We start from the raw sequence: 11234 nt of genomic DNA on the forward strand, positions 1-11234 counted from the left end.
TTTTTACTTTTAAATTCATATACCTTTTATTACTTGTTTGGATTTTTAGGATTATTGAAGACTCCCAATACATATTCAGTGGACAACAGCACAGTAAGCCTTTATTCTGGCTTCCATGGCAGTATTTGTAATATTTCACCATCATATTTCTGCTTGCTGTGGGTATTTGGCTGGTATTAAATCAGCATTATAAGATGTGTTTTTACTGGTTCATGATGCTGATTTTGTGGTGTTCATGTTCTCTGAGTAGTTTCAGACTCTTTTAATCACCCATCGCTGACCAATAGCTTGTGGCTCAGCTGCTGTGAGTATACCGAATTACATGCTTATCTGCTGAGATTGGCCTGGCTAGCCAATCTGGGCTGGGGCCACTCATGCCATTTGGTTGCTCCGTTGATATGGAATGGTTCAGTGTGACCTCATCTGGATTTATGCCTGTGAGCTGGTCTCCCTGGTCCTCCATGTAGCCTCTTGGGTAGGATGGCTCCCATTTCCAATATTAAGGCAGTTGTGTTACAAGACAGAAAGCCTGTAACAGCCACTCTGATTAGCTTTTGTTATATCTGCTGATGTTTTATGAGCCAAAGCAAATCATAGGACCATCATGAGCTAATCTGGAAGGGTTGCATAGGAGTGCTGGATTACAACAAAGGCTAAGAGTGCCTCCTATATGGTTTTGGTGTCTGCCTTGCCATGTATATTACCTTCAAATCTCTGCCTTTTCTCACCTCTTCATGAAGCAACCCCTTGGCTGGTGAACTTAGAAGGAATGTGGTAAAACATTGAGTTCTCAGAGTTAGCTCTGGGGGGAATCTCTAAGACCTCAAACATGGCTACAATCCTCCATCTCAAACACAATGCCATTTAGTCTTAGTATTGTCCATGACAGCTTTTTTTCTGGCAAAGGAGAGCTCTGCAGACCCTTCTGGCTTGGTTTCCTCCAGCCCCCCTTCACCACTCTCCAATCCACCAAATAGACAGGTGATCTTAGGGTTTTCAAATCGAAAATGTGTAATATCATCCTGTCATTCTCCCTGTCTCTGTTTTTCCCTCCCTCCTTCCTTCCCTTGCTCCCTCCCTCCAGCTCTGCCCTTTGTAATTTTTAGCATTCTTATTATAGGCTAAGGTTATAAAGTGGAATGCTTATACATCCTTCATTCTCAAGTGTGGTTGAGTTTATGTGGTATTCAGGAAGCCCTGGGTACTTCAGTGATGAACAGAGCAGAGGACACTTATGAGCAACTGTGGAGTAGTTAAAATGATGGATAGAGAAATATGGGGTAGCGTTCAGCCTCTGGTCAGGTCACTGAGGAGAAAGAAAAGAGTAATTAAAGTGGCTGGATAATGTGTCTCACTGAGAAAAAGCCTCTGCAGGCTCTAAGCCATCAGCAGAAATGGGGGGGGGTGAGGGAAGGGAAGAGGTGATCTGGAGATGGCTCATTAGCATGGAAATGAAAGAAGAGGTGAGATACTGAATATCAACAGAAGGAGGGATCAGGTCAAGTGCAGTCAGAGAAGGTCCCAGCATCCAGGGAGTAATTTGCACTTCTTAGGCTCCAATTTCAGGGCAGAATGGGAATCCCTCTTCTTCTGACTCCTTGGTTGCTAGTGATAATTTCTCTGCTATAACTCTGCACACTGAGAATAGAAAATGAATATCCTATTTGGAATTAGCTTTTCCGTCTCCAAAATCCCTGGATGAGCCACAATACCCTGCCTTGTTTCTGTCCCAGTGACTTTCCCCTCAGCCCACTGGAGTTAGAAAGAGGCAGGACTCTCTTACTGTCCCTGCTTGTCCCTGCCCAATGCCTGTTACCTCTGACTTCACTGTGTGGTCTACGAGCTGAGGTGTGGTGAAGGATGGAGGGTGGGGGGTGGCTCTTTTCTGTAGATTCACTAACTCGCTGCTGCTCCTATGTTAGCTGACTTTGCTAACACAATGGGCATCCTTGGTAGGCCACATGATGTCTCTGTCAGAATCACCTGTGGTGTGATGTTGAAAGTTGACTCATGGGCTCTTTGCTGCACTTTCTAAGTCTATATTCTTGCTGAAATTTTAGAATCTGCAGTTTTTAGTAAGCCCCAGAAGCTATGCTTTTGAGAATGTTTAAGACCACTTCCATAGGGCACACCATCTATAATTTTTTTTCTCAGTTTGTTTTCTTCTACTCAGTCTCATCCAGAACAGATTCTGTGGATAACGTTGAGGTTACACAGGGACATGCCAAGTCAGCTTTTCTCTGGGACTTTTCTGCTCTGTCCCATTGCCTCTTCTACCGGAGTGAATTTCACATCCCTTCTTCTCATCTTGCTTGAGAAAAGTAAAGATCCAGCTTTCAACTGCACTCACTTTGTAGGTATACAGTAGGGAGGAGGCAGGAGAATTTTGGGTCCATGAGCCAGGCTTTGGACCTATCTGGGGCCTTTCCAAGTGGTGTGAATAATGGGAATGGACCCTTTCAGGACCGTATCTATACTTCTCTGGTTCAGACTGTACATATAATCTCCTATTGTTAATAAATCCTCTGTTCCCATGCAGTTAGCTACTATCTGAGAAGATGAAATTATTCAGGCTTAACCAGAAAGCTCTCTCTCTCTCTCTCTCTCTCTCTCCTATCATCCACCATTATCCTCTCTCTATCATCTATCATGATCTGTCATCTATCCATCAATCACCTAACAGTCATCTATTAATCATCAACATCTATCTATCTATCTATCTATCCATCCATCCATCAGTGATCATTATGTATCATGCACTAAGCCCTGAGTTCCATCCTCAGTACCACATAAACAAGGTATGGTGGTGCATGCTTACATTTCTAGCTCTCAGGAGGTAGAAGCAGGAGGAGTAGAAGTTGAAAGTCATCTTTGCATGGTATTGGTACAGAGACAGGCAAGAAGATCAGTGGAATAGAATTGAAGACCCAGAAATGAACCCACATACCTGTGGTCACTTGATCTTTGACAAAGGAGCTAAAAGTGTCCAGTGGAAAAAGGACAGCATTTTCAAAAAATGATGCTGGTTCAACTGGAGGACAACGTGTAGAAGAATGAAAATTGATCCATTCTTATCTCCTTGTACAAAGCTCAAGTTCAAAGTTCAAGTGGATAAAGGACCTACATAAAACCTGATACACTGAAACTAATAGAAGAGAAGATGGGGAAGAACTTTGAATACTTGGGCACAGGGGAAAAGTTCCTGAATAAAACACCAATGGCTTATGCTCTAAGATCAAGAATTGACAAATAGGACTTCATAAAATTGCAAAGCTTCTGTAAGGCAAAGGACACTGTCAATTGGACAAAACGGCAACCAACAGATTGGGAAAAGATCTTTACTAATCCCACATCCGATAGAGGGCTAATATCCAATATATACAAAGGACTCAAGAAATTAGACTCCAGACAAACAAATAACCCTATTAAAAATGGGGTACAGAGCTGAACAAAAAATTCTCAAACTGAGGAAACTCAAATGGCTGAGAAGCACCTAAAGAAATGTTCAACATCCTTAGTCATCAGGGAAATGCAAATCAAAACAACTCTGAGATTCTACCTCACACCAGTCAGAATGGCTAAGATCAAAAACTCAGGTGATAGTAGATGCTGGCAAGGATGTGGAGAAAGAGGAACACTCCTCCATTATTGGTGGAATTGGAAGATGGTGCAACCACTCTGGAAATCAGTCTGGCAGTTCCTCAGAAAATTGGACATATTATTACCTGAAGACCCAGCTATACCACTCCTGGGAATATACCCAGAAGATGCTCCAACATATAACAAGGGCATGTGCTCCACTATGTTCATAGCAGCCTTATTTATAATAGCCAGAAGCTGGAAAGAACCCAGATGTCCTTCAATAGAGGAAAGGATACAAAAAATGAGGTACATTTACACAATGGAGTATTACTCAGCTATTAAAAACAATGAATTCATGAAATTCTTAGGTAAATGGATGGAACTAGAAAATATCATCCTGAGTGAGGTAACCCAATCACAAAAGAACACACATGGTATTCACTCACTGATAATTGGATATTAGCCCAGAAGCTTGAAATACCCAAGATTCAACTCACAGACCATATGAAGCTCATGAACAAGGAAGACCAAAGTGTGGGTACTTTGGTCCTTCTTAGAAGGAATAACAAAATACTCTTGGAAGCAAATATGGAAACAAAGTGTGGGACAGAAACTGAAGGAGGGCCGTCCGGAGACTGCTCCACCTGGGTATCCATCCCTTATGCAGTCACCAAAGACAGACACTGATGTGGATGCCAGGAAGTGCATGCTGACAGGTGCCTGATATAGCTGTCTCCTTAGAGGTCTGCCAGAGCCTGACATATACAGAGGTAGATGCTCACAGCTAACCATTGAACTGATCACGGGGTTCCCAATGGAGGAGTGAGAGAGAATACTGAAGGAGCTGAAAGGGTTTGCGGCTTCATGGGGAGACCAATAATACCAACCAACCAGAGCTCCCAAGGTCTAATCCACCAGCCTGGGAGCACATAGGGAGGGACCCATAGCTCCAGCTGTATATGTAGGGGAGGATGGCCTTGTCGGCATAGGTTGGAGAGGAGATCATTGGTCCCATGAAGGCTGGATGTCCAGTGTGGGGGAATTCGAGGGTGGGGAGGTGGGAGTGGGGATGTAGGTGGGAGCACATCCTCATAGAAGCAGGAGGAGGGGGGAATGGGATAAAGGGTTCCTGGGGGTGGTGGTGGAATGGGGTAAAGGGATAACATCTGAAATATAAATAAAATATCCAATAAAAAAATTTAAAAAAGAAATAAAGAAAGTCATCTTTAGCTATGAGAGCCTACCTCAATAGCCCCCTCTAACAGAAACAAAGCAAAAACAAAATCAGTTAAACAAAGGACTCAGAGCCTCCTGATTCTTGGATAGAAAACACATTGAAATATACAGAAAAGGGTTAAAAATGAAGTGAATAACAGATCAATCTGCTCTAGGTGGGCATCCTGTCTCTGGGATGGTTCTCCTTGGCAGTGCCTGGTAACTGTTGGCAATGAAGAGCCTGTGCTTCAGCAGGCTCTGGAGCCATCAGACTTTCCTCTCTGATGCCAGCAGTGCTGCTGAGCCAAGTCATCCCAGGTGAGAAGCTGGCTGGCTGACAAGCTGTGGCTCTTGGCTCCAGCATGTATTTAAATGGTCTTTGTGCTCTAAGAAATTACCATCCCTGTTTACTGTGAGGGGAGCATGGCTGCTGGGGATCCAATCAAGGCAGATGTTTTGAGTATGTGCTATATGAAATTGCACTCAGCAATTTGCCACCTCTTCTGATGAAAGTCTTTGTCTCTTGGTGGGAAGGTGAGAGCCCGAAGAAGCTTTCATGATTACAGGCAGAAACCTGGTTTGTTCATCTCTGAAACCATGGCTTGTTGCCCGGCCTCCAGGTCTAAACGGAGAATAGTTCTGAGTTTCTAAAACCCTTATGTCTTTCAGGCTTGTGTGATAGGTATATACTGAGGGTGAAACTGGGATTTTTACAGAGATGTGAGTGTGTGGCTTGATGCCACAGCAGGTAGGAACTGTGTCCTTCTGCCCTTCCGAAATCCTGGGGCAGAATGTGCCAAGTGCCATTTCCTTCTTTGGCTTTCTCTTTCAGTTTTTATTCAACATTTTGTCTAAATCTCACAACCGTGAAATGGTAGGTGTGTACTCATGTTCCTGTTTTATAAAGAGAACCCTGGGCGTTGGAGAGAATAAGTAGCTTGCTCAATTAAGGACCCACCTGCATGACACTTTGCTTTTTAGAGGCGGAGGCTGTGTGTAACTTGAGAGGATGGAGTTGTTTTAGTGGAGCAGGAGCATCTCTTAGTCAGGGGTCTAGCTGGCTGTGAGATGATTGTGAGGTGGCCTCTTGTTTTCTGAGTAGACTCCTTCCTGTCTGTGTCACTCCAGTATTGCTGAATGGCTGTGTCAGATGGTGAACGACTTGGGCTCTCTGGCTCATGCTAGCTTCCCACAGTACATTTGATGAACAAACAATGTGAAAGGAAACACGGAGAATTTATTTCCAGTGTGCAGAGAGAAGGCCTGTATCACCTCGCTGAGGGAGAGCCTCAGCTAATGGTCACATAGGCTCAGAGGCTGTCCCCCTGGTGAGATGACCTTTGCAGCAGTGATGTTCTCTCCCCACACTGCAGAGAATTTGGAAAGTTTAAATATAAAATATTTATGTTTCATATAAGATATAAAGTTAAATATAAAAATAACTTCGTCTCAATAACTCAAGGTTTTTACCATTGGCAAGCTGAAGCTTTCTTGAACGTATATCACACAGTTGATTGTGTACACAGCAACTGTGTACAAACCTCAACATGCCATGGTGCTGGTATTTGCATCAGAGTAATTGGTACGTACTATGAGCCATATACAACCAAGAGCTTAGTAATTTATTTATATCGGCACATACTGGTTATTACCTTCAATTACATTTTAACCATGGCATATTTGTCTATTTAATCCATAAATACAAGCATTTTCTTCAGATACTAAAATATTTTGAGGGAGTTGGGGGGGGGCAAGGAGCAGAGGCAGCATCAGCAGCAAACGAAGCAAGAAAAGCAAGAAAGAGAGGAAGAGAGGATGTTTCTGCAGGAGTGGGATTTTAAGTGGGGAGAAGGAGGAGTCTGTGCTAGGGTGTGTGGTAAGTTCTGATCAGACATGTTAGTCAAGTAATGGATTTTGATTGTTGGACCTTGGTTTTTTTTCCCCTCAGTAATGAGTCAGTGATCAAATAAGGGAATAGACTTTGAGAGCTAGCTTTAGGAATGTAATGGTTTTTAGCAAGGGAGAGAAACAAGAGTAAAAGGGCAAACCCTGTCTGCAATGTTTGCCATGCTCAGGCCTGTTAGAGCTCCTTCCTTCTCAGACACTTGACAGTCATGCTGTGGATGACTGTGGGACAATCCTCAGAGTCCAGGGGAGGAACAACCATAAGCCCAAGGCTTACTCAGAGGTCTCCTGCTAACCCAGGGTACAAGCCCTTGAGAATGTGGATCATACTAGTAGTGTTTATATGCCCCAGCCTCTTTGGCTCTAACAGGATGCCATCAACAGATTAGCTCAGAAATGAATTTTTTTCACATTTCTGGAAGCTTCAAAGTCCAGGGTGAAGGCAGATCCAATGCTGGGTGAGGGCTTACTTCCAGCTCATAGACAATATCTTTCTTCTATCTCATCGATGAGGAACAGGAGTCTCTCTAGGGCCTTTTAGAAAGATTTTTCGTTCTATTCTGAAGGTTTCTGTTCCCATTACCTCAGTATTTCTGAAAGCCCCACTTGTTAATACCAACATCTTAGGGACCAGTTGAAGGGGTCGCAAACCTAAGACCATAGCTGCATCATTTCCTATGTCCTCTGAAATACTTAACAGTACAGATGCTGGGATGATGTTTGCCAGCCACCACTCTCTTTTTAGAATGGCTTCCCATGGTTGTGCACCATTTTATTATGTTTGTACACAGTGAAAAGTTCAAATGTCTAACAAGATGTTCCACAAAGGGACCAGATGAGATTTCAGTGTATCTGAAGGGGAGAGAGCAAGCCAACCACCACACGATTACTGTAGGAAGGATAGTGGCATGTGTCACTGGAGGGTGTGTGTGGCAAGGAGATTTTATTTGATTAGAGAGAAAGTTTTAAATGAACCAGCAACTAGGAGCAGTAGTTACCACAAATTTCTGGAAATAGTGTGTGGAGAAGGGTGGAGTGCTAAAAAGGATCCCGAGGGAATGTGGGCATTTAAGTTTGTCATCAAAGACGAATTTGCAATGGGGATGAAGGACTAACAAGAGAGGCAGGAAGAGATATCTTAGATGTCAAAGGAAAATGGCATTTCCAAAGAAAGTAGAGGGACAAGGTGAAACATTTTAAGGAGACCAAGAAAAATGCAATGCAACACACCTGTGCTGGCTAATTTTATGTCAACTTGACACAGGATAGAGTCAGCTGAGAGGAGGAAACATCAATTAAGAAAACACTCACTCAGAAGAGAAGGAACAGGGGGATGAGGAGAAGGACTGTGGGAGGGGACAGTGAGTGGCATATAAAGTGAATAAGTAAAAAAATTAATAATAAATAAGATAAAAAAGAAAATACCTCCATAAGATTGGGCTGTTAGGCAAGCCCGTAGGAGGTTTTATTAATTAGTGATTAATGTGGGAGGGCCCAGCCCATTGCAGGTGGGGGTTATTCATGGGGTGATTGTCCTGGTTTGTATAAGCAAGCTGCGGGGAGCAAGCCAGCGAGCAGCACTCTGCCATGAGCTCGTCATCAGCTTGTGCCTCCAGGTTCCTCTCCTGTTTGTTTTTGTCCTGTCCTGACTTTTGATGGTGAACAGTGATATGGAAATATAAGTCAAATAAACCCCTTTCCTCCTCAAATTTCTTTGGTCATAGTGTTTCATCACAGCAGTAGAAACCCTAACTAAGACAAGTTGGTACCAGGGAGCACGGTATTGCTGTGACAGTCCTAAGCATATTATTTTGGGGAGGACTGTGGAAGGACTTTGGAACTTTGGGCTAGATAGCCATTGAGTGTTGAGAGCTCAGTGGGATGTTCTGTTGGAACTTTGGAGTTAAGAATGTGCAGATGATGGGGACCTGGCCTGTGGTGTTTCAGAGGGAAGCAGAGACTCTATTGGGCCATTTGTGTAGATAATCTGTGGTGTCTGGTCAGATGGAGTGGAAGAATTGGCTGATTAAAAAGAGATCAGAACCACTAAGTTTATACCTTTTTTTATTGGGACAATTGATGCTGGTTAGCTGAGAGACCAGAATCAGGGAGGTGAAGTCTTCTGGACAGAGTTCTCTCAGAGTCAGCACATAGAAATTCTGTTACAGAGGAAGCCAAGGTTGTACTATCTGTTGGCAGTCAAACCTGGTAGTGTAAGAGTTAGGTGACTGGTTTTGAAGGCATGAAGGAGTCATGGAGAACAGCTGAAGGTTGGCACTGTGAGAGGCCAGGAGAGGCCATTGGTGAAGGTGCAGCCTCAGTAGCAGTCGAAACTCCAGAATTGAAGGAGTTATAGAGAGAAGCTGAGGCTGGGTACCGTGAAGAGAGTCCTGGAGAGGATATTGGTGAAAGTGCAGCCTAGCTGCATCAGAAGACACCAGTACCTTGGAGATGCCAGTACCACGGCATGACCATCAAGAACATCAGCAGTCGTGGAGTAGAGATGGCTTGAGTTTAGAAGACAAGCTGTGTGTGCTGCAGAGGGCAGAGCTCGAGAAGGGCCCTGTGGAGGAGCCCAGGAAACTGTGAGCAAATCCCAGATACTGAGCACTGAATTGTTTACACTGTTGGAGTGTGGTTATGCTTTGTTCAGATAGCGACTGTGCCATGGTTCTTCCCTCTAGAAGGAAGGATTCAAGAAGTAAGGGTTATTCCTGATTTTACAGGAGCCCACAGTTGAAAGACTTTGAATTCTAAAGGAGACTTTGAATTGTTTTCTTTAAACAGAGAATGAACTTTAACAGTTTTGAATTGGTAAAGAGTATGTAACGTATGCTTTATATTTGTGGTATTTGTTATTCTGAGATCTTGGGGGATAAATCAAAAAAATTATATCTTAAAAGTGTTGTGTACTTCCGGTTTGGGACCGAGCCTAGTGCAGGTTGCAGGCAGCAGCTCCGTACCCAACCGCAGAAAACCAAGAAAAACAGGGACTCCCAGGTGCTTGAACTCACGCAGCATCCCAGGTAAGGAAATAGCAGCACTCACCCCAAACAGGGAGCAACAGGGACCCACTGGGACCCAGGAATTCGCTCCTGGCCTGGAGCGGGCTCCATCCGGTCTGGGCCCGAGCACTCGCGGATCCCGGGAGGCAGCTCTGCACCCAATCTCGCAGACTCCAGAGGAAGCGGGGCTCGCAGGACCTCTGTGCCAAGCAGGGTCTTGGGCTAGGAGGTGGCAGTGCTTGCCCCCGAACAGGGAGTGGCTAGGACCCACTGGGACCCAGGAGTTCACTCCAGGGCCCGGAGCGTGGGTTCCTTCCGGTCTGTGCCAGAGCAGATCCCGGGAGTCACCTCTGCACCCAATCTCACAGAACCTAGAGGGAGTGGGGCTCTCCGTGGCTCAAGCTAGCTCAAGCAGTTTCTTAGGCTAGGAGGTGGCAGTGCTCGCCCCCAATCAGGGAGCAACTGGGACCCACTGGGACCCACTGGGACTCATTGGGATCCAGGAATCCGCTCCTGACCCGGAGCCCTGGCCCCTTCCGGTTTCCACCTGAGCACCGAGCACATCTTGGGCCTCATCTCTAACTAAAGCAGCAAAACCCATCCCAAACAGTTCTGACACATCCTAGATAATAGGAAAGACAGGCCCCAGTCAGAGACAGCACTGATAGCACAAAGGTGATCCAGATGGCGAAAGGCAAGCGCAAGAACACAAGCACCAGCAACCCAAGGTACTTGCCATTATCAGAACCTAGTTCTCCCACATTAGAAAGTCCTGAACTCCCCATATCACCAGGAAAACAAGATCCAGATCTAAAATCATTTCTAATGATGATGCTAAAGGACTACAAGAAGGAAGTAAATAACACTATCAAAAAACTTGAGAACACAGGAAAACAGGATGAAGTCCTTAAAGAAACACAAAAATCCTTTAAAGAATTACAAGAAAACACAAACAAACAGATGAAGGAATTGAACAAAACCATCCAGGACATAAAAATGGAAGTGGAAACAATAAAGAAATCACAAAGGGAGACTATCCTGGAGATAGAAAACCTAAAAAAGAAATCAGGAGTCATAGACACAAGCATCACCAACAGAATACAAGAGATAGAAGAAAGAATCTCAGGTGCAGAAGATACCTTAGAAAATATTGACACAACTATCAAAGAAAATGCAAAATGCAAAAAGTTGCTATCTCAAAATATCCAGGAAATCCAGGACACAATGAGAAGACCAAACCTAAGGATAATAGGTATAGATGAGAGTGAAGATTCCCAAATTAAAGGGCCAGTAAATATCTTCAACAAAATTATTGAGGAAAACTTCCCTAACCTAAGGAATAAGATGCCCATAATCACACAAGAAGCCTACAGAACGCCAAACAGACTAGATCAAAAAAGAAATACCTCCCATCACATAATAATCAAGACTCAAAATGTACAAAACAAAGACAGAATTTTAAAAGCAGTAAGGGAAAAAGGCCAAATAACATATAAAGGCAAACCTATCAGAATTACACCTGACTTC

Source organism: Grammomys surdaster, unplaced genomic scaffold (assembly GCF_004785775.1).
Source record: "Grammomys surdaster isolate TR1022 unplaced genomic scaffold, NIH_TR_1.0 212, whole genome shotgun sequence".
In the NCBI taxonomy this organism is placed as follows: domain Eukaryota; kingdom Metazoa; phylum Chordata; class Mammalia; order Rodentia; family Muridae; genus Grammomys; species Grammomys surdaster.